Below are 24,968 nucleotides of genomic sequence, written 5' to 3'. Positions count from 1 at the left end.
ATGGAGCCGCTTATATAGCTGAGCTTCTGAAGCCATGCCCGCCAGGTTTAGCCTGCCTGCCACACCCTGCCACACCTGATGAGTCAGCAAATGAAGACCAGGGCTAGGGAGCCACACCCGATGAGTCAGCACATGAGGATGTTCTCTGGAATAAAGGCTTTCAGCTCCTGGAAAGTTCTTGTAAAATAAAAGGACTCCTGCACTGAGATAAAGTAAAAGCACTCCTGCACTGAAATAAAGTGTTCCTGCTAACATCTCTATATGAGCCTGGCGCCAAAGGCGCCGGGATGGAGTCCAGCCAGGGCCCCTGTGTTTATAGGTCCAAAGGGACATAAGTGAGTCAAGTGACCCATTGTCCCCATCACTAGATGGTGTGGTTTTTGTGTTCTGGGGCCTGTGGCCATGACAGCCTGCCAGAGGAAGAGATTCGTTCAATGGGCCCTCAGAACACAATGGTCCCAGTTTTCAGGAAACATGTCAGACCTAATTCAGGTTCCAAGCAGGGTTGCACGGGATCTCCTGTGGTGGACCTGCAAGGACAACATTCTGAAGGGAGAACCCTTTTGGCAACCATGGCCAGAGATGAAAGTAGTGACGGACGCATCACTCATGGGGTGGGTAGCCCACACCAACGATCTGACAATCAGCGGTCGTTGGTCTCCATTGGAGTCCAACTACATATCAATCTTTTGGTGCTGAAGGCAATTAGACTAGCGCTGAAGGCCCGGCTCTACCATCTGTACAGGGAAAGAATGGCCTGATAATGAGGGACAACGCAGTGGCCATGTACTATCTCAACAAAAGTGGAGGTGTAGGGTCACTATCACTGTGCAGAGAGGCAATGTAGCTCTGGTACTGGGCAATTCAAGAAGGAATCTCTCAGTTTGCCTAGCTGGAGAAGAGAAAACGGCGGCGGACGCTCTGAGCAGGCAGAGCACAGTTTCCCACAAGTGGGAACTAGCTCAGGAAGTCCTTCAAGAGATCGTCACCCTTTGGGGAACCCCTTAAGTGGATCTGTTTGCAATCAGTGTCAACCGGAAGTGCGTACTGTACTGCTCCAGGGATTTTCCTCCAAGGAGGAGCTCTAGGGGACGCGTTCATATTGGACTAGGATTTTCCACTCCTGCACGCGTTTCCTCCAGTCTCCATCATTCCTCGCATGATCAGGAGGTCGAAAAGGTTTGGGAAACACATGATCCTAATTGCCCCGGATTGGGCCAGCAGGATGTGGTACCCAGACCTTCTGGACATGTCCATCTGCCCCCCAATACGTCTTCCACTAAGAGAGGACGAGAGAGAGAGAAAGAGAGAGAGAGAGAGAGAGAGAGAGAGAGATAGAGAGAGAGAGAGGGAGAGAGGACGAGAGAGAGGGGACAAGGGAGAGAGGACGAGAGAGGGGATAGAGAGAGAGGATGAGAGAATGAGAGAGAGAGAACGAGAGAGAGGAGGAGAGAGAGAGAGAGGACGAGAGAGGGAACTAGAGAGGGGACAAGGGAGAGAGGACGAGAGAGGGGATAGGGAGAGAGGATGAGAGAGAGATAGGACGAGAGAGGGAACGAGAGAGGACGAGAGAGAACGAGAGAGGACAAGAGAGGACTAACGAGAGAGGACGAACAAGAGAGGATGAGAGAGAGGACAAGAGAGAGAGAACGAGAGAGAGAACGGGAGAGAGGGCAACCGAGAGAGGACGAGAGAGGGAGAGAGAGAACGAGATAGAGAGTGAAAGAGAGAGAGGGAGAACCAGAGGGAGTGGGTTCTCCATCCAGAGGTCAAGACATTAAGCCATCACGCACGGTTCTGAGAGGCTGAGATTGGGACTTCCCGGATGACATAATGGGAGATTTTGCTTTCGGCCAGAAGGCCAGTAACAAAGTCCTTGTACCATTGCTGTTGGAATAAATTCTGCAGCTGGTGCAAAGACAAGAATGTAGACCCTTTTCTGTGCAAAACACCAGAAGTATTATCCTTTTTACTATCCTTAACCAATCTGGGACTCCAGGTTGGAACTATTAAGGGCAATTTGGCGGCGCTATCCATCTTTATCCGCTCGTCAGAAGCATGTTCATATTTCAAAATTCCACTAGTGACACAATTTCTAAAGGGACTCACCAATATGTCCCCTTCCCCACCCATTTCCTTTCCAGGTTCCTCATTGCCCTCACAGCCTACCCAACAGTAGAATTTCCAATGCCATTACAGCTTTCGCTCCTTCAAAGTTTACTATGGTCGAACCTGTGGTTATGCAGGTAGTTTCTACTGTACGAAAAGCAGAACGGAAGCCAACAGGCGCTGCAGGTGCTATATATGCCTGCAATGACATCATCCTCGAGACGGAGGCCCACAAGGGCCATCTAGTCGACGGCATCCCCGCACAGCGCCTTCGGCCGATTTGTTTTTGCTGAAGCTGGATATCAAATATCAAATGTGAGGAATACGTGGGAGGAACATCCAGTCGAAAGAACGTTACCAGGGTAAGTAACTTGTTGTTCTATGTATGTGACTCAGGCCTGCGGCCCTGGCTTCAGTGCAAAACTAGGCCTCGATTCCAACATGGCTGCTACTCTTCAAAATGGCGTTTGATTCCTGATGCATACTAGAGCAAGACGCGCACACCCCCCTACCTGTATTAGGGCTCCTAATGACACCCCTCCTCCCTCTGTAACCTCCCCCAGCTTCTAGTGTACCTACCCTGGCCTCTGTTTCATCAATACGTTGGGGAGGGAGGGGTAATGGTCTCGGCTCGAACCATCTCGAGGGCCAAGTCGATCCACAGAGAGACCCATCTTGAAACCGAATCGATGCAAACTCACCATTTGATCAACGCGACTGGGCCAGCTCAACACCAACTCGACTGCAATAAAGTACTGAGAAGCCCAGCCCAAAGCTGTTGAGCACCCAAGGCAAAGAGACAATAGTATTTGAAGAGGCCCTGTCCCTTTGGTCTGCCACAGTGATTTTTCATTCCCCTTTACTTTTAGAGACATGACCTTTACATTTGACATTGCTGCTGAAATATTTTGCCTGAACACCCCTGCATGTCAACCCAGAGTGCCCCTTTATGCTCAAAGTCTGCATTCTGTGTTTCCTTTACAGGGGTCTTTAGTGTTTTTATTTAGTTGTGATATGATATGATAAGTCATTTATAACGCGCCTGTACACAAGTGTGTACAGGCGGGACAAGACAGAGGAGGACAAGACAAACGATCTTACTAGGCATTTTGTCATTCAGATCATGCAAGTGTGAGAACGAGAAGTGCAAAGGGAAGGGGGAGTTCAAAGGAGAGGGAAAGGGAAACAGGGCAGCATTGCTCTGAAGAAGTGCAACCAGGGCAGTGACTCTGGGTCTGGGTAAGTGCCAGGAGGCAAGGTACTGTAGAGGTTACAGTTACAGCCCCTAAGTGCATGGTAGGCATGGAGGCAATGCCCTAAAATGTGCTCTTGGTACATGAATGTGTTGGGCGATTTCGTAAGTCAGTACGACGCTATCAAATCGGATGCCTTTTGGGCATACTGCCTGAATACCGACACAGAGTGGGTCCAAATTGCACTTTATAGAGTATGGGTCCAGGACAGACTACAGTTGGGTAGTTAGGTCTTAAGCCTATAACCAAATTCCCCATTAGACATGTATAGTGACATTACAGGTATACACCGTGGGTTTGAAAAGACTAAAGCCATGTTTTGTAGAGATGACGATTATCCTACCAGGTGTGAAAATGTTGGTGCTCTAACCCTGGGTAAAGTATGGTGATATTGAAGATCTAAATGAGGTATAACACCTTAATTGGAGGGGGTGTATTGCGAAATAACCACAGTCGTGCTGTTATACTGTGGCGGGCTGGAAAAGAGAAGAGTTAAAGTACCGCTGCAGATGAGGTAAATATGAAATAACCTAGTGAATATTATTACTGTGATTTTAATGTTTTTAAGTGGAGATAGATATATATGAAATATGTAAATAAGATCAAAATGTAATGAATTTTGAAAATGTGATCATATATGTTTGTTGTGGAAGTATTTTGTAAAAAGTTCATTATTTGAACTAAAATAAAATTATAATTATTATTATTATTCAAGGGAGCATTAGGGTCAAGAGATGGTTTGATTAGAGGCGAGACCCAAGCCTGCTTAATGCATGCTTTCCCTAAAAGATGTATTGCTAAATGTAGTGATTGAAGGAATAAGCTGTGACGCACAAGCCTTCACAACAACTGCAGCTTGTTGTGATGTTACTTAATGTTCATGTAATGTGTTGCCTTTCTCTCATATTTATTTTATATAGCTGTGCTTCTGTTCATTTGTATATAGTTGACATCATCCTTAGAATGTATGACATAGTGTACTCTGGTTGGAATTGCTATGCCTTGAGCTTGTGGCATTCCAGATCAGGTGAGTGAAGGCCACAGCCTGATGCAGATACTTGAATAAATATCTCAACTGCTTATTCGACTCGTCCTTGTGCTACTTTCAAGTACACATCATCCTTATAACACTGCTGACGAGCTGTTCTGTCTAGGTTGTGGTGGAGAGAGGCGTAAACCCACAAGGTGAGGCAGCGGGCTGGAAGTGAGGTGTTTTGAAGTCGTGCCGTGTACCTGTGAGCGCTGTCTACCAGTGAGCACTAACTGAGGAGTGGTTGAGCCACCTGGGGCTCAGTGAAAGGCTGAGCGCTGCTTTTTGATCTCAGGGCTCGGCCTGTATCAACGGAGAGGAGGGCGTGGTGGGCGCTCGCTGCAAGATGAGCTGCTTAGAAGCATAGCGCAACATTAGCGACACATTGTCTGAACTGGGATTAACATTTCGGTCCAGCACACACAGCTGCAATTTAATGTCAGCACTTATATTTATTCGTATTCACCTAGAAGGACCAGGAAGGGCATCTGTTGCACTTGCGAGCTAGGTTAATGAACCGACAAAGGCTTGTGCAAGTGCATGTGCGTGCGACCCAAGCAAGCAGTTGATGAACTGATTCGGTGGGTGAATCCATGGGACAGCGTGGTTGCCTGGAGTGACGCGCATGTGACAGTGTCGGATTAGAGCAAGGGCCTTAGCGGCGGGCCACGTTACGCGCAGCCTTCATGTGGAGGACAACTGTTGTTTAGGAACCATAAACAATTGTGACGCTGTACTACTGTGTCCATTTTGAGGAAGTCTTGTTGTCCGGTTGCCTGGAAATAGTACAATAACACCAATATATGATCCCTGTGTCTATGGCTTACCACCTAAGAAATAACATTGCAGTTTGTACTGGGAAAACAAATATACCCTATGACAATGGATGGTATAAATAATTTACACTGTTATTTTATTATAATTCTGAAACACTTATCTATAATTACAATAAAAAGGTTTATACAGGTACCAAACCCAACAAAATACATGTGTGCCCTAACACATTGTTGTATACAGAAACTTGACATACAAAATGTGAAAAAAGTAAAAAAGTAAAATTCACAACAACCCTATAGTGCCGATTGTGATTACAACACCTTATGATGTCCAACACATCTACTATCTATATTCACTAGTAGTGCAGTAAAGAGTTGTTCTATACTATTTAGTTTCAAGGATTCGTAGTTTTCTGTGTCTGATTTTGTGACTCTAACCTACATGTTTTATCCCACTATGTTGCTGATGAGATTTTCTTCAGGGGTTTTGTGATTGTAAAGGAGGTGCAGACTTAGCGTAGTTATCACAAAGAATAATGCACACTGTAATAAAATGACAGAAGAATATTCTTATGTTTATAAGAGGTTTAATACAAAAGCCCCCGGAGCCTAACGCCACCGGGACAACCTCACAACCAAGAATGATTCGAGAATCTACATTCTTGAATCATGTTACATACATAAATTCTACAGGTATACATTCTACCTTTACTGATAACCACTATAACATCTCCCTCCCTTAAATTGAAAACCAAACGATTTAAGATTAAATGAGATATGCAAGGATATAGCAAGGGAGAGGAAACAAGAGCAAAAATAGATAAGATAGAATTTACATTTTCTCAGATTATGCAAAAGGATACATGAGACTATGATGATTGATCACTACTAGTAGTAAAGATAGTCATTGTTAACGTTTTGAATCATTTTGCGGTTTCTTTTAGATAGTCCGCCATTAAGAACTTAATTTCTTCCATCATGGCGACCATTTACAGTTTCCTTGTTCATGTGGTCAGATGTTCCTTGGTCGTTGCCCTTACTGGTGCTTGGTCTTTTGAAAGTTTCATTGTTCATGTGGTCTAATGCTCGTTGGTTATTGTCCTTACTTGTGCTTGGTCTATTGAAATCTTTTTCTACTCTCACAACGTCATCGCAAGACCATCTCTTCCCATCCTCCAACACCACTGATTTGCCATGACAGCTCTTTACCCTCTGTGGCGATCTAAATCTGGATTCACCTTTCAATGTTTTCTTGGGTTCTCTGATACAAACCCACTCTCCCTCCTTGATGATCTTTTCCTTCACTCCATTCCGGCGATCGTAATAGTTTTTGTATTTCGCCTGTTTCTCTTTTACATTTCTTAGTATTTGGTCGACATCCAGCCTTGCTTCACCCGTATACATGAACATCCAGGCAGGTCTCAGTCGATTATATGCCACTCTGCCACGCATCATGGTGAATGGTTTTACGTTCGTGGTGGAATGTGGAGTTGTCCTATAAGCACACAGGGCTTCCTTAAGCGTTTCTCTCCATGGAAGGGAGTTTGCTATGGCCAACTGAATCACACTCTTTACAAATGTATTCATTCTCTCTACAAGTCCGTTAGCAATGGGATGATAAAGCGAAGTTGTTATATGTTCAATTGCTCTATTCTTCAAGAATCCTTGGAATTCTAATGATATAAATTGAGACCCATTGTCAGATACTAACTCTTTGGGGTCACCTTCTCTGTTGAAGACTTCAATCAAAACATCCAAACTCTTTTCAGTGGTAATACTCCCTTCCGCCACTTCCCACTCTACCCACTTTGTAGTATAGTCTACTAGGACTATAACGTAAATTCTAACAGTATCAAGATTTTCATATGGCCCCATGACGTTGGTTGCCAACTTGGACCATACACTGTTGGGAGCTTCTACTGGTTGCAGTGGGGTTTTCCTCAAGTTCATAGGTTTATCACTTGTGGCACATGCATTGCAATTCTTAACATTATCTTCCACCTCTCTCCACGTACTCGGCCACCAATAATTACTTCTCACTCTCTTCTTGGTTAAACTCCTTCCTAGATGTCCTTCATGGGCCAGGGCAAGTATTCTGCTTCTAAATTGCACAGGAGGAATTATTTGATCACCTATATAGATGTGTTCCGAGTCCATTGACAACTCCTCCTTGAATTGCACAAAATCTCCCAGGCTTTGTTCATAGTTCTTCCAATCACTAGCTATGGCTTTTCTGATCTCTATTTGTTCTGGATCTCTGTAAGCTATATCTTTCCATTCCTCCTTAGCAATGCCCGGGTTTATGGTGGCAATGATATCGTCATCCATGGACTCAATTTCAGTTCTGTGGTTAGTTGGCAATCTGGAAAAACAATCAGCTACCTGGTTTTGTGTACCTGGCGTATATCATATGCGAATATTGTACTGCATCATGTCCAAAATCCAACGCCTAATCCTTGGTGATATCAAGTGGGGTGCTTTAGACTGTAGAAGATGCACCAGCGGCTTGTGGTCGGTCTTGAGGAGAATGGGTAGACCCCATATTAGATTTCTAAAATGTTCTAGGATCCACTTTATCCCTAAGGCTTTTCTTTCTATCGTGGAGTAGTTCAATTCTGCTCCTCTCAAAACTCTTGATGCAAATGCAATGGTTACCATACCTTTGTCCTGGAGCTGTTCTAATACCCCTCCTAGGCCAACTTTACTAGCGTCCACTGAAATTATTGTTTTTGCCTTGCAGTCAAACATTCCCAATGTTGGTGCGTTGTTAATGGCAGTCTTTATTCGTTCAAATTCGCCCTTGCATTCATCTGACCATTTGTATTTTGCTGACTTTTTCATAAGATCGCTCATGTTCTTGGTTTTGTTTGTGTAGTCATCCACAATTTTAGATTTTGCATTTTTCCAGTTTCAAAGTCAGACCACTTTTCTGAATTACCTGCAAAACCCCCATCAGTTTCGCATCATGTTCCTCTTCAGTGCTGGCAGAAATCAGAATGTCATCTTGGAAGCAGTGTACGCCTCCAAGGCCTCCAAATAGATATGTCATCAGTCTTTGAAGCACCGCGGCAGCTGAAGCAAGGCCAAAAGGCATTATTTTAAACATGAATGCACCTAAAGGATTGACAAATGATGTGAGACTTTTGGACCTTTCTTCTAAAGCTATCTGATGGTAAGCCGAGGACAAGTCTAGTGTACTGAAAAACTTGGCTGATTTCATTGTTGTTAATAATTCACTTATATTTGGGAGAGGATGCCTGTCTATCCAAATGTTTTTATTGAGGTCTCTCAAGTCCACGCACATCCTTATGGTGCCATCTGGTTTTTTCACCAACACTATTGGGGCGAGACATTCCGAACTTTCTATGGGCTCGATTATGTTCTGCTCACAAAGACGTGAAAGTTCTTTTCTCAATGCTTCCTTTGTACCAATTGGAACGCCTCTAACCCTGTGCGCTATGGGTATAGCTCCTTTCTTGAGAATTATCTTATGCTGAAAACCCAATCCTTTCACTAAACACTCTGGGAAATTGTTTGGCAAGTGCAGCTTTAATGTCACTGTTGTCTTTTAGCACACTCAGGATCGGAATTTCTTCTCCCGGGTGAATCCTGACTCGCAGAGCAGCTTCTTCCTCCCAACCTACTACAGATGAACCATTCTTCGCTATGTACAATCTGCAATATGTTTCTCTGTCCCAGAACCTCAGCTTGATCCAGGTGCATCCAATAATATCAGTGGGAGTCTTTCCATATCCCGTTGCTCTCACACCAGTACATTGCATCTCCTGTAGTTTGCCAGACAATATCTCAACAAAAGTCTTGGCATCCACCATGGTGTACTGGGATCCAGTGTCCGCCATGATGTGCAAAGATATACCATTTATTTGCATGTTTACCCATGGTGCCCTATTCTGTTCTATCGAGGAGACAGTGAGTATTTGCATATGTGCACTTTCCCTGTTGACGGTCAGCATGCTGTCTTGTCCATGATTCTCCTCATTGGCTCTTACAGTGTTTCTTGGTATTCTGCTGGAGGGGTATCTGCTGACTCTGCCCATCCTACCATGTATATTTCTGCAGACCTTGGCAAAATGTCCTATGTGACCACATTTGTAGCACTCTACAGCTGCAGCAGGGCATTCCTTATCACTATCGTTGTGTCTGTAATAGCTGCACTTCTGACAACGGCCTTGATTTTGGTTCCTGTAGCCTGCATCTCTACCTCTTCTAGAGTTAGCTCTTGAGTTGTTAGTGATCATCCTCCTCACCATTGCCACCAAAGACTCCTCCAATTCCTCTTTTGGCTCCTCTTGAATCGTTTTGATCTCCCTATCTTCGGTCCTGTCAAACCTTTCTCTCATGCAGCGATCACCAAGTTCCATACTCCTGGCTATCTCTATTGCCTGCTCCAGTGACGGGTTGTTGGTTTGCCACAACCTTTGTTGTATACGTGAGTCAGCTACATTCAACACCAGTTGATCTCTTAAATATTCTTCGCCAACACCGGTGAAATTGCATATGGACATAAGTCCTCTGAGGGATGTCATTTAAGCATCTATCGACTCGCCTTTCAATTGTTGTCTAGAAAAGAATGTGTACCTTTCCAATACAATGTTAGTCTTGTTACCAAAATGGTTAGCGAGCTTCCCTAGTGCACTCTCAAACTTGCAGATATTGTCACCGGAGCCATCCTATGCGCCATCAAGATCAGGAAGTGCTCTGAAAATTCTTAAAGCCTCTGCCCCAATGCAGTTTAGTATTGTGGCCTCCTTGAGATCGTCATTGTATTTTTTGCCACCAATAGCCCTCCGGTATACCCGGAAGCCGTCAATCCATTGCTCACATGGACACGTAGGATATCCAGGGTATGGAAAAAATTGTACTGGTGCTGTGACATGCTGCATAGTGATAGGATACTACTTTAATTGTCACTGCATTATTAGCTTTCTTCTAAGGTGTGGCTGCAGCTTTACAGATTGATCCTAAGTAAAAAGAGACCATTAAAGTGCCCTTTACGGTGCAACTTCACTGTAGACTATACTCGTAGACAACTTTAAATGCACCTTCTATTTTTCTTTGCTTCTTCTTTTACTTTTTATACTGGTTGTATAGTGTGGTATTGTTTTACTTTCTTATGTCAACTGGCTTGAAAAGTTCTCAATTGTGGCACTTTATTATGGTGTCGATCTGGATGCAGGGCCCAATTCACATGCACTGCACTCTGTACACATAAAGTCCTCTTTTTGTATTCATTAACAGCCTTACCGTTGCTTGTTTCTGTTTCTCTGTGCAGTTCAGGTAGAGTGCACTCTCTGTACGCTAGTACTTTATTTCTTGTATCCGTTCATGTTTTGTCATTTGGTGTTATCATTTCAAGAGTGGTGCTCGTTTCATTGACTCCCCCTTTTTTTTTTTTTTTTAAACTTCCGTGCAGACAGTTCAAAGTCCTTCGGTTTGCCAGCTGATGCGTGTATTTGCACGTTCCGTAACCCGGTTCCTATGGTTACGTATCAACATACAGTAGTGTCCCCAAGATGGCCGCCACGCAATAGCACGCTTTAGGGTCCTTTATTCTAAACAGTTAGGCCGTTAAGAATTCATAAGACGCTCTGCACTCGCGTCATGCGGGTCAGTAATTTTCTTCATTTTCTTGATTTTCTCCTTTTCCCTTTATATATACATTGCCAGCTCACCTCGCTCACTCTCCGTGGACACTGTTCGGGCGGTACGTGCCTTAAGTTGTTTCCGTGGCGGTCTTCGCTATCTTCGTATCTGTCCAATGTTAGATGGTGCAGGTGTGCAGCTTTCCAGTCTAACCCGTGACACTGGACAAACTCCGGGGGCTCAATCCACAAAGCTCCTCGTCGCCAATTGTAATAAAATGACAGAAGAATATACTTATGTTTATAAGAGGTTTAATACAAAAGCCCCCGGAGACTAACGTCACCGGGACAACTTCACAACCAAGAATGATTCCAGAATCTACATTCTCAAATCATGTTACATACATAGGTTCTACGGGCATACATTCTACCTTTACTGATAACCACTATAACACACACCAGCTTGGATACAGGATACCTACGGAGACACAATAGTGTAAGAATGTATCAGGTGGTAAACCTGTAAAGTGACTGTCAATTTCTCAACAGAAAAGAGTAGGGACATTCCTTACATTGTTTGGGAACATACCTCTTATTAGCCGAAGTCTGTGTTAGTGCTAATAAATAGACATCATTTTTGAAAAGGCTATTTGTCCTTATTGTCATGTATCGGCTTCTTTTAGTATACAAACGACAGGTCGGTCCTTTGCACTATTTTGCCTTGTGTATAATGTACTTGCTAACAATACAAATTGTGACTACATCTTGTTCCATGTAAATGCCATTGTGACTGGTCAAGACAATTCTAATTCAAAAATAGAAACCAAGATTAAAACCAGTGTCCCGAGTATCTTACCAATAAGTGTTGGCACTTGGAGCTGTCCTTAACAGTGCACGTTGCAAGTTGGAATTACCAGGTACACAGATCTCGTTACTTGTGCGTCTTTAGTGGCCCTTCTTGTGGTTTCTATGATGAAAATGAGAAAGTTGTTCAAGCGTAAATACACCTGGACCACATGTATAAAGGATGTCCATTATGGCTTTTCAAATATGCTACGCCAGAGATTTGCAACTAACAATAAGCTGCCTACAGCTGCGGCAACAATAGGAAGAGGGAACCATGTATATTTACTCATATACGCGTGCTGCTGCTACGCGTCACCAATTGTTAACCAAAAAAGTTATAGATTTTAAGACTACATCTTGCCCCAGGTACATATCAATTTGACTGGTCAAGACAGTACGCCTGCAAACGTACGGACTGTCTTACCAAAAACTGGCACTTAAAACTGTCCTCAACAATGCACCTTGGAATAACCAGGTACAGAGATCTTAAAATCCCTCATGCGTCTTTAGTGGCCTTTCATTTTTATTTTTTACATTAATAAAGCGCACAAAGCAGCCCTCGGGCATCGTGGTACTGTTACAAGCAGTGCTCACTTAGTTACAGAAGAGAAGGAAAGACAGCCTGTCAGAGGTTTGTGGTGACAGTGAACCTAAAAGCAGGTGTTAAATACATAATTCCATGTGGTTTCTACAAAAGGCATAAAAGTACCTGGGCCTGGAAACGAAAAATAATGTTAACACTGCGCACCGGGCAGACTAAGTGAGCACAGCTGTTTTTCTTCCTCACAGTACTTACATGCAAAAGGTGCTTAACGTTGGAGTAATAAGTAGCACATGACTAAAACGCTCAGTGCTTTATGGAAAGCATCAATAGTGCTGCTGTTGTAGGGTTCCCTGGGAGTAAAGAAACAGATCGCACGTCCTGTCACAGGGTCTTGAAAAAGGCAGATGAATCACTCATCATACTCAGTGGAACAGTGAATGAGCAGGAGTATCACTAATGCATTTCAGGAAAATTACTTCACCACAAGTTATGTTCTGCTGACATGAGTTCATGTGTATGTGATGTTTTCCATTGAGACTTTGTATTGTTTTAACTGCATTTGAAGGCGTTCTGCTCAACTCTCACAGTTGCTTGATAATTCATAGACAATAGCCAACATTCTAGGACCAGCGCCATTCTTGGCACAACCTGGGGAACCGATGGTGATATGGAGAAACTGGAATTAACACTTCCTAAAAAATGTGTGTTGGCTGCGTATGCCACAATCTGTGTGGTGGAAATAAAAGATGACTTATTGTATCATTGTCTTGGCCACGCAAGGCAAGAAGTCTTCAAAAGACTTCCTGAATCCATTTAACCACCAGATGCAAGTATGTGGTACTGCTTTGACATCAGTATTACCAAGCTGGACAAACACTATGCAAGAATTAGATTTTGTCGGGATACCACTTTGGCATGAGAGAACAGAAAGGTGGAGAGACGATAGAGGATTTTGCCACTGCCTTGAGGATTATCTATCAAGTGTCGTTTCTGTTAGTACTGTCATGATGAACACATATGTGATCAACATATGGTCAAATGTTCAGATGACAAGATCAGAGAAGAATTATGGAAAGAAAGATATCCCAATTTTGACAGGAGGTAGCAAAACAGGTTGCACATACTGCTCTTTGCATCAAACAGTTCAATATTGAACGAGACAAAGTGTTGGGAGAGAAGGGTGCACCTGGAGTCAGTGCAATCTCTTTTGCCAAGAATCAGAGTCAGAATACTAAGAATCAGAGTCAGAACAGGGTGCGGGTTAGTGAGGTTCGTAGACTCAAGACCTGTAAAAGGAACACAAAATTTGAACCAAAGAAACAGATGGGAAAGTTAGAACGCTTTGGTGGACAACAACAGAAGAGGTGTTTCAGGTGTGGGAGCACACAACACTTTGGCAACTCAAAAGAGTGCACAGCTGTCTATGTGGAATGTCACCTGTGCAGACTTAGAGGACATCTGTCAAAATGCTGCAGGATGTCCTGCAAATTAGGAATCATTCAGGAGAATGAGTGTGAGGGATATTATGAGTCTGAATACTATGGTGGTGTGAGGGTTATAGAGGTAGTGAATGCAGTGATGGGAACAAAGTAAAAAAACAGTTGGTCTTGGTCAATGGAGTTGATCTGTTAATGTTGATAGATAGTGGGGCAGACTACAATTTAATTGGGAAGGAGACATGGATGTCCAACTTTAAACAATGTGTTCTTAACGAAGCAATGGTAAAGGCCAAGGCCCATAGTGAGAATCCCTTACATATTAATGGAGCGATGGCTGCTATTCTCCAGTTTCAAGGGAAGTGTGCCAAGGGCAAAGTGTATGTAACAAGTGTGGGAGGTGATTTGCTCTCATGGAATGGCCAGGCAGCGTTGGGTATCAAGTTGGATCCCAATGCTGACCACCCAGTGTATACCTCAGTGGTGAATCATTCTGTGATGGAAGACAAGGAGGGTTGTATGGGTGAATACACAGGTGCGGGTGTTCACAGTGTGGGACGTAAAGAGAGTGGGAGTTGTGGCGGTGGAATTATGAGCCTAGCAGTGAATGAAGAAATCGTGACTTGGGTGCCTCAGATATTTGCCAACAAAGTTGGGTGTTTGAAACAATTCATGCACAAGATCAAGTTGAGGAGAGATGCTGTACCAATAGTGGCAAAAGTCAGACCAGTCCGACTTGCGCTCAAGAAAGAAGTGGAAGTTGAACTTGATTGGATGTTAAGGGAGGGGGTGATTGAGCGTGTGGAAGCATCAGAGTACGTTCGTCCCATTGTGGTCGCAAGGATGGCCAATGGATCTGTGAGGCCATGCATTCATTTGAGAAGTTTAAACAGGAATGTGATAGCAGAACATTTTCCGTTGCCCAAAATTGATGAGCTGATTTCGGAGCCAAAGAATTTTTTACTCCTAGATTTGAAATCAGCTTATCACCAGATATCCTTATACCTGATTCCCTGAATTTGACGTCATTTATAACACATATGGGTATGTTCAGGTGCATGCGCATGCCTTTTAGTTTGGTTTCTGCAGCAAGTGTTTTTCAGAGGGTCATGCATGTCATTCTGGGAAATCTTCCGGATGTTAAGGGCTATCAAGATGACATCTTAATGTGGGGGTCTAGCACAGAAGAGCGTTATTGTAGACTCAGAGTGGTGTTGGAGAGGTAAGGGGAATCTGGTCTCACTTTGACACTTGAGAAATGTTGTTTTAGTGAATGTGAGGTTGAATATCTAGGGCACAATTTGTCCAAAGAGGGAATCAAACCAAAGGTCAGTGCTATTAAGGCCGTTGTGGAGATGCCACAGCCGAGGAGTAATATGGAAATGGCATTGTTTCATGGGCTCATAGAATACTATACCAAATTTGTGAATGATTATCTAGTTGCACCCATGCCCTTAGGAGACTCACGAGAAAAGGAGTTAAGTTTGCGTGGAGTCCTGAGTGTGTGAGTGAGTTTCAGGCAATCAAAAATTGTCTGCTAGAAACCCAGGTGTTGAGTGGTTTCAGGGGTGAGTTCAAAACAATTATGTACATTGATGCAAATGAACTGGGTTTGGGAGCTGTTTTGATGCAAGAATATGACAGGGGAGAGAGAGAACTATTCCCTTTGCGTCCAGGACGCTCAAGGATGTAGAAAAAAGGTATTCTGTTATTGAGCAAGAAGCACTGTTGTGGGCGGTGATGGAATGTAAGATGTATTTGTTTGGCAGATCCTTCATCGACAGATCATAAACCTTTAGTCTGGGTGGAGTCTCCAGATGCATTATCAAGTGGGTGACTAAAGTACAAGGGTTGGATTTTTTAGTAGAGCATGTGAAAGGCAAAAATGTATTAGCTGATGGGTTATCTCGGAATGCGGTAGTGGATGAAGATTTTGTTGATGTTGAAGAATTTGATAAGGATACTAAAGACATTTTTGTAATTCATAAGTGCTTAGATCAAGGCAGCTGGTCTGTGGCATGTAATAATGATGAACTCTCCGTCCTCTGCAATTCATCCAGAACAGGAATGCGAGACTTGTCCTTGGCCTCAAGCCCAGGGATCGTCGTATCTCTCCAGGACTGAAATCTCTGCACTGGCTCCCAGTGGCTGTGAGGATTAAGTTCAAAACCCTCTGCATTGTCCACAAGACCTTCGGGGGCCTGGGGCATCAATACCTTCAACTCTGTCTCCCTAAATATCTTCCTTATCGAACGCTTCGCTCATCCGCCTCCAACTCCCTCAGGGTCAGTCGATTCACCAAGCAACGAGTTGGTGGTAGATCTCTTTCTTCGGCTGGGGCCTCCCTCTGGAACAGCCTCCCTGAAACCTGAGGAGAATCATCTCTGGTTCCGGAAGCACCTCAAAACCTTCCTCTTTGCTTCTGCTTTCTCTCCTCCTCTACCCTGCTGAATTCCTTGCTGAAACTGAAACTGCACTGGTCACCTGGCTACCCTCTGATCTCCGTCCCAGGTACCTTCCCCTGCAATTTGCACCCGTGCGCTGCCTCTCTGGCATGCCCCGCACTTGGTGACTGTTTTTCTGTATCCCTACAGCTCCCTATCAGCACTTGACACCTGATGTCTGCACTTATCCTTGCACTTACCACCGGCTGGCTGCACTTTTACTTCTTGCTTTTATTTATTCTATTTATTTTTTACTGTTGTTCGCATGTACTGCACTGCCCCCTGCTCATTGCCCCCTGTACTTTTCCCCTTCCCCCTTAATTGCATGATCTCAATGTCACATGGTCTAGTAAGATCATTGTCTCTGTCTTCCCCTTGTTCCCCCTCCCTTGCCTTGTCGCGCCTTGCAACACTTGTGTATAGGCGTGTTATAAATGCCATATCATATCAAATGTATCAGCTGGCGAAGCGTCTCACAGAAGGAAAGTGGCAGTATTTGGACCTAGAGACGTTGGGCAATAACTGTTGAGGCATCAAAGGATTTAAAAGCTTCAAGAATTAACTAAGCGTCCGGAATGCTCTAGTTTATAGAGGAGAATGTTTGTTGGTTCCAGAGGGGATGAAATAAGTTGTAATTAGTCTAGGACATAGGTCCCATATGGGGATTTCTTGGTACAAGTCAGTTATTAGGGCGCTCTTTTGGTGGCCACAAACCGATGGCGACATTGAGTGTTGTGTGATAGAGTGTGCCATTTTCAAGGAGAGTGACACAGTTTAGAAGGTTTCTGTGCCTCCCATGGTGTCTAGAGTGCATTGGTAGGTAGTGGCCGTTGACTTGTTGGGGCCACCTAATTTACCTATCTTCAAAGGCTTTAATGTGATAGTGTCTGTTGATTTAATGCCCAAGTGGCCCAAAGTAGGAGTACTGAAGGAGATTACCACAGTGAACGTGATTAACTTCTTGAAAGGTGTGTTCATGCATGAAGTATTCCGAGTGACGATGGATCCCAATTTATATCATTAGAATTGGAGACTTGGCTCAATTCACTAGGGATTCGGCATGACAGACTTCCTTGGATCACCCTCAGACCAACAGGTGTGTTGAGAGATTCAGCAGGACCATAATGGATAGAGTGAGAATGGCTGTCACCAATGGTGCCAACTGGAAAAGTGATTTGATGCAGAGGGTGTTTCAGTATAGGGTCACCCCACATAGCACCAAAGGTGTGACACCATTTGAACTTTTTAGAGGAAGAAAGTCCAAAACTTTTCTCATGCCAGGGTGGCTGGGAAGGTCCAGGTTGGTGAGTGTTGATGCCAGAGCTGTGAGGGACTGTATTTTGAGGAGTGGTCATTTGGCAAAATGCAGATATGATCAGAAAAGGAGTTGTAAGTTCATCACATTTATACAAGGGGACAAAGTCATGATATTGTTGCCAAGAAGTGGGATGAACTAGGGTGCAAAGTTTTCTGTTAAAATTGTGGAGAAAGACTATGGCAACACAGTGAGAGTCTTTGGTGGAGAGGTTTGGAACAAGGTAATAGTTGCGAGATATGTGTGAAGCATTTAATTAAATAATGTTTTTTTATTCATGTTTTAGGGGAGGAGGTATGACGGATTGTTACTTAATGCTCATGTAATGTGTTGCATTTCTCTCATATTCATTGTACATAGTTATGCTTCTGTTCATTTGTATATAGTTGCCATCATCCTTAGAATGTATGACATAGTGGACTCTGGTTGGAATTGTTATGCCTTGAGCTTGTGGTATTCCAAGCAGTTGAGTGATTACTCTGGAGGGGTCAAGCTCGACCTGATGCAGATACTTGAATACATATCTCAACTGCTTATTCGACTCGTCCTTGCACTACTTTCAAGTACCTAACACAGGGCATACATCCCCTTTGCAGTAATTGGGTTTCAGTTGTTGCAAGATGTCAAAGTCTTCAGATTCTGTGACCAGGCTAAATTGAAAAGCAGGGATGGTGCTCTCAGGTCTAGGCAAATCTGAATTCAGCCCTTCTTCATGTAGAGCTGTATGTTTGTTCACAATATTCTCCTGGATTTTCAAGATCTTATTCACCATGGCATATTGGATAGCCGTACACCAATTTTTTATCTTTGTTAATAGATGGCTCAGATGCACAAGGATGTTCTAACTCTTTAAGAAGTTAAAAGATATCTTCAGTATTAGAACTGGCATTATCAATACTCTGATCAATAATCCGTTTTTTTGCTAGAATAATAGCAGATTTATGGGTCTTGGCTGCAAGATTATATTTGCTTTTATTTTCCTCTTAGTTGGTTTTGTTCCATGTCTCAAAGGCCTTGCATTTGATAATCTTTAGAGCATAGATTTCGGACGAATGCCACATTTTTGATTTTTTCTTTGTCACCCTCTGACTTTATCTGGGGTCAATATGTGGACTACATTAAGCAACAGTTTTTTATACTCCTCAGCAAGTTTTGTTGGTGAGGTGCAGTTGGTCAAATTATTCAACGTCACTTCTAAGTGATGTGGCATAGATTCAGTAGTGAGCCCACACATATTTCTGGATGTAACAGAGGTCCTCTCTGATTTAAATGTTTTATACTGTGAGATACACATAATGTTACAGTGGATCATGGTGTGATCTGACTAAGGACAAGGAATCAATTCTACATTGTGGCTGGTAACCCAGTCAAGTGTCCTTCCTTTAGCATGGGTGGCATCTGTGACATGATGAATAAGGTCAGTCAGTGTGGACTCAATAGCAGCAGCAGTGGAATCAGAACTATCAAAGCACCCAGATTAAAATCTCCCAGAATATCAAATTTGTACAATGGCTTAAGCAGGGGCATAAACATTTTGCAGAATTGAAGATGAAAATCTGTCACTGAAGTTGGCGGATAATAGATAAGGATAAGGTTGAAGGTGGTATTATGATCCGATGACCTGTTAACAAGCAGCGAATCACAACCCAATGGGCCTGAAAAAGCCACTTCATATATCCTCAAAGATGCTTTATATATGATGGCCACTCCTCCGGCATGACTTAGTTTACGATCTACTCTAAATATTGTGCGGGGTCAGCAATGTGAGGCAAACAACTGTTTGATAATTGTTCACAATATGCCATTTTATTAAAGTATAAATTATGCCAAATGCCTTACTATCCCTACTCTGCTGAGGATTTCCCTGGCTAACAAAACTAAAGGGGAAACACTAACACAGGATATCTGGCCCTCACACTAAACAAATGCACAAAAGAAAATACATATGGAAATTCAAATAACATACAATTATATTCACAGTTTCTTGATACCCTTTTAGTAAACTGGGTGAACTCCCTTCCACAGGATTCAAGATATACTTAGTTTCAATTTTCATCAAAAGAAACAAGGAAATCCATGTAGGGACGCAACAAAGATACTACGAGAGGGGTGACAGGGTGGGTACCCTCCCAGCACGTAGAACAAGGGGATGTAGAATTGAGAGGAGGGTGGGAGCCATCAAGGGACAGGGGTGGCGGGATGTGTGGGAAGGGGGAGCAGATTTTGGAAAGTTTTGCAGACTTTTACAAAGGGTTGTACACTAGACGGGAAGGCGAATCACTGGAGGACATCCAGGCCTACTTGGCAGGATACCCATTGCCCCGACTGACTGATTCAGAGCGAGAGGTCCTGGAGGGGGAAATATCAGAGGAAGAGGTGAAGCTAGCTATTCAGAGATTGAAAGCAGGGAAATCCCCGGGAGGTGATGGTTACACGGCTGACTTTTATAAGCAATACCAGCCTATCCTGGTAAAGCCATTGGCCAAACTGTTTAATTGCATCAGGGATCGGGACACCATCCCGCCTACGTTCTTACAAGCATTCATCGCTGTGATCCCTAAGCCGGGAAAGGACCTGGCAGACTGCGGCTCGTACAGGCCTATTTCCCTCCTAAACCTGGATGCTAAAATCTTTGCCAGGATCCTAGCAACCCATCTGGAAAGATACCTCCCTCGCTTGATCCTCCTGGATCAGGTGGGATTTGTGATGAACAGACAAGGCTCCGATAACTTGCGTAAGACCCTTCATGTGCTGAATTCAGGGGCGGTCCGTACCGAGGGGGCTCTATTATTAGCCCTGAATGCCGAAAAGGCCTTCGACAGGGTTAGCTGGGCCTTTATGGGGGAGGTCTTCACAGCATTGGGGATGGGCCCGAGATGGCTGGGCTGGATGTCGGGTTTGTACTCCACTCCCTCAGCCAGGGTAGTGGCAAATGGTACTTTCAAATGTTTACATTTCCACTTGCGACATTCCAATATCAATTATAATTTTTGAGTGCCATTCCAGGTTGTCTTTGAAAGAAAAGATCTTCATGTTCTCATTTAGATAATCTTCATTTTATTAATGCATTGGTATACTGTTGTGGCCATTCTCATCACTCTCTACACGTGTTTCACACCTGTTTAGGTTACAGGTGATCATCAGGAGAGTTTTGTATTCTAATTTTTGAAAAACAAAGAAAAAAAGTTGAAAAGAAAGAAAAGTATTCAAAATCTATACATCCTATGTACAGCAAAAGAAATAAAATGTGTTTGATAACAGAATTTGTTTCAAGCATTTCAAAAATTGGGTTTTTCATTTCAACAATATCATGTTGTGGCACACACCAAGTTCCGTTGGTTCAAATTCAATTAGAAAAGGAATTTATTATTTCACTCCATGTCCTTATTTCTTTGATAAAGTATCTTTTCTGTCTAGACTAGAAAGAAATTTGTAGAACAGGGTTACCATTATTAAATGGTCACTCTTCGTTATATTTCAAGGATATAGTCTAAAGATACGGGAGAAAAAACATAAAGAGGATTCAGAGGGTTAAATAGCTTACCTCCTAGTTATTTTAGCGATGCAGGGAGTTTTCCCTGGCTCCTTGTTTCGCCGTGATCTGTGTTATGATTGCGCTCGTTTATATACATACGTGCTACGTGGCGGCCATTTTCATTGTCTATCCCTCTTACTTTTAGCTCAAACACGATTTTATTGATATGCCATCACGTTCTACGTGGCGGCCATTTTCATTAATTTTGTATAATGCAGGCAAAATTTGTGATTTAATGGCTATTGTTTCGGTGTTTATAAATCTTAAAATTTTTTAAAAATTGATAGAAAAAAGGGGGGAAAAAAGAAGAACAAATTATTATTATTTATGCTGGTCAAAGAGTGAATGGACTGTGGTACTGATATTTTTCAACTTTAAATTCCATTTCAAATCCTTAAGAACCAATAAAGAGAAAAATGGTGTTATTATGTTAATGGTTAGAAATGTTTTCAAAATTACAGAGTTGTTAATCCAACACCTCATTTCCTAAAAATAACAATAAAAATAAAAGAAATAACTTTTTAACTTTTTCAAAGCCAGTTACAAAATTCATCGTCTGAATTCAAACCGGTATTGCAAGTGTCCATAATACAAATCCATTTAGATTCCCTTTGTTTGAGAATTTGTTTCTTGTCTCCCCTAGGTAATTCTTCAATTTTATCCAATCCGAAAACTTTTAGATTGTCAATGTTGAGCCCTTTATGTTCTGTCATCCAATGAAAAGAGAGTGGGTATTTCAAGTCTTGGTTTCTTATTGTGCGCAAATGTTCAAAGATTCTGATTTTAAAGCTTCTGATTGTACTTCCTATATAGATTTTAGTACAAAGACATTCAATCGCATAAACCACATGTTTCCTGTTGCAGTTAATGAAATGTTTCAATTTATGTTCTTTTCCATTTGGTAATTCAATGTTCTTCTTTCCATTTTTAATGTGTGGACATAATTTGCAGTTTTCACATTTGAATGCCATAAATTGGTCGTTGTCGTAGCATTTCTCTGATATTTGTTTTTTCGATGGATTTCAAATGACTTGGGCTCAATTTATTGCAAAGTGTTGGAGCTTTCCTGTAGAATATCCCTGGGTTTTCATCAATGTCTTTTGAAAGAGTATCGTCTAATTTTAAAATGTCCCAATGCTTTTTGAGAATTTTTCTAAGTGTGGATGCGTCTGTGCCATATGTTGTGATGAATTTCGGGTTCAAATGAGGCTTTACTTGCTTCGGTTTGTCTTGTAATAGATATTCTCTTGAAATTCTCTCAGCTTCTCTAATTAACTACTATCTATGGCAACCTAGGTAATATTACAAAACCACAGCTGACGTCCAAAAATAATTAACTGGAACAATTCTTTTGTGGATCTCGCCCAGGGAAACAGTCCTAACAAATTGGTTGCAATCAGTGAGTTAAATATAGTGGCAAATGGTATTGAGTCAGACTTGGGCAGGGGTACGAGACAGGGCTGCCCTCTGTCCCCCCTCATATACGCATTGGTTATGGAACCCGGGGCGACCTCCGTCCGCAATGACGAGGCTATCAGTGGGGTAAAAATTGGAGAATCTCACTGTAAGGTCAGGTTGTTCGCCGACTATGCATTACTTTATATTACCAAACCAGACGGTACCCGGGGTACTGGAAAGTTTGACGCAATATGGAAACCTCTCTGGGTTTAAAGTCAATCTCAAGAAATCGGTGGCATTTATAGCAGGCAATCTGTTGGGCCCTGAGGTGGAATATGTGGGTGGGCTCTCCTTTCGTATTCAGAAGGATGGGTTTCGTTATTTAGGTATCCAGGTGACACACAGCCCGGAGGGCCTCTTTCCTAATAATTTCCTTGCCCTTTGGACAGCAATCAAGAGGGATATTGACAGATGGGTGCGGTCGGGGCTCTCCTGGATGGCACGCCTTCACCTGGTGAAAATGGTGATTCTCCCATGTTTTTATTTTTGTTCCAAATGCCCCCGGTACAGGTTCCCAAGACATTCCTAACGGAGGTGAAGCAGGCCCTTCAATGATTCCTCTGGGCGGGCAAGAAACATAGAATCTCCTACGATGTGTTGACTATGCCCAAGGAAGATGGTGGGGTGGGATTCCCGGATCTGGAATCCTATTATAATGCTTCCCAATTGAGGATACTGGTGGGTCACTTCACTCCAGGGACAGAGAAACAATGGGTGGCTATGGACAACACAGTCTTGGCCCCGGTCATGTTGGATGAATGGCTTTGGGTCCCCCGGGCACGCATTCCCAGGAGGGTCCTGCAACATCCAACGTTGGGGGTTTTGTGGTCAGTGTGGAAAGAAGGGGGATATTACAGATGGCTTACGACTTGGCCCTCACTGCTGAGTTGTATTTTGGCCCCCCCAATCAGAGATAAGATTGATGCTCCTGAGGCGTTTCAACAATGGTACGAGGATGGCCTCAGTAGGGCAGGTCAGTTGTGGGAGGGGGGATCCTTTCTGCTCCTGAAGGACCTGGAGGATGCCCTGGTGCTTAGTAATCTTTCCCAGTTTTTCTATCTCCAGTTGAGGGGTGTACTTACTGAACCGACCTGGGGGGATACCCTAAGAAGGGATCTTACAGACTTTGAGAAACTTCTTATCTCAAAGCGGGGATTCAGGGGTGTCATATCCTGTCACTATAAACGTCTCATGTTTGCAACTCCAAGGGACCCTCCGCCAGCACGTACACAATGGGAGAAAGACTTAGGTGAAGTGATTGATGATATGCGATGGTCCAAAATGTGCAGGCGAGCTAACTGCTCCACGGCCTCGCTTCACTTCCAACATCAAGCCCTGAAGGTACTTCATAGGTGGCATTACCCACCGCAGAGGATAGCCAGGATGAAAACGGGGTATGACCCACACTGTTGGAAGTGTCAGACAGAGAAAGGAGACTGCATACATGTGGTGGAACTGCCCAGTGGTGCAGACATACTGGGAAGAAGTGCTGTCCTGGATTATGGGGGTGGACGTAGTGGAGAGAACGATGTCCACATGGCTACTCCTCTTTGGGATTAGAGGGAGTGGGAAACAGGAAGAGACACAGGGTCAAATGTGCAGGTCATGCTGGTGGCAGCTAGGTGTTGTCTGGCCCAGAAATGGAAAAGTCCTAACATGCCTGGGGAGAAGGAATGGGTTCTCAAAGTCTGTGCTATTTACGATATGGATTTTTTAATACATATCATTGATGAATCCAAAACAGATATTGAAGGATTGTGGCTTCCCTTTTTCGAGAAGTATGGACGATTGGTTTGAAATGGTGGGTGCCTACAGGGATGGGGACCCGATCATGAAGGATCCCCAGAAATTTCAGCTTGCCCGAGAGACATGCGAAATGCATTGGATATTGTCGGATGGGTAGTGTCAAGCCCAAAGCGCGAGTGTGCGACCAATGATGTAATTCTTATTGTATTGTGTAGTGCCAATCACAAGCCCTATTAATATTGCAGAAGTATATGTTTGATCCATAACCACAGGGTGGGGGTGAGTCAGGGGGGGGGGGGCAATTGTTATAATCGCTGTTAGGAGGAGGGCTATGTTGAATATTGAGTGACGATGTTATAACCAAAATGTCAATAAACTTTGATTTAAAAAAAAGAAATCCACGTAGGTGCAACGTTTCAATTCAGTTCTTAGAGGCTCAATAATAAGGTATAAAGTTTTGCTAACAAAAGTTCCAACAACAATAAAGGTGGTCTTCTTAGTGAAATAAAGGGTTTCCACTTTCTCAGAATAACATCAATGTTATTCCCAACCACAATGCTTTTCCACCACTTTCAATTGTCCAAGAAGTATTGACACAGTTCAAAGAAATACAACTTCTATAAATGTTAGTGAAACACCAGTCTTGTTTAACAGTTCTTGTATCTCTGTTCAAGGTAAGAATTCCCAATAGGTATATTTATCAGGATGACTTCACAGTGCTGCTGCTTCTACTTCAACAACTTAACTTCTACAGGTTACCATGAGGACATTCTCCTTTGCGTCATACCATTCTACTCCACTTGCACCACTGAAATGTTGCATCCACAGACACTCAGCTATACCACCACAGCTTCAGCATTCTGCGCTACTACT

The 24,968-nt window shown here is 43.2% G+C and overlaps 1 protein-coding gene across 2 annotated transcripts in view; it reads left to right on the top strand.

Annotated features, from left to right (window-relative positions):
- The window catches only part of LOC138528424 (mitochondrial ornithine transporter 1-like), a 1,212,095-nt gene that overhangs the window by 1,132,164 nt on the left and 54,963 nt on the right, over window positions 1-24,968 (top strand). The window lies entirely within an intron of this gene.

Source organism: Ambystoma mexicanum, chromosome 7q (genome assembly GCF_040938575.1).
Source record: "Ambystoma mexicanum isolate Mex_15411 chromosome 7q, UKY_AmexF1_1, whole genome shotgun sequence".
In the NCBI taxonomy this organism is placed as follows: Eukaryota; Metazoa; Chordata; class Amphibia; order Caudata; family Ambystomatidae; genus Ambystoma; species Ambystoma mexicanum.
The sequence above is the reverse complement of the archived record's forward strand: the minus strand, read 5'-3'. Positions and strand labels throughout refer to the sequence as shown.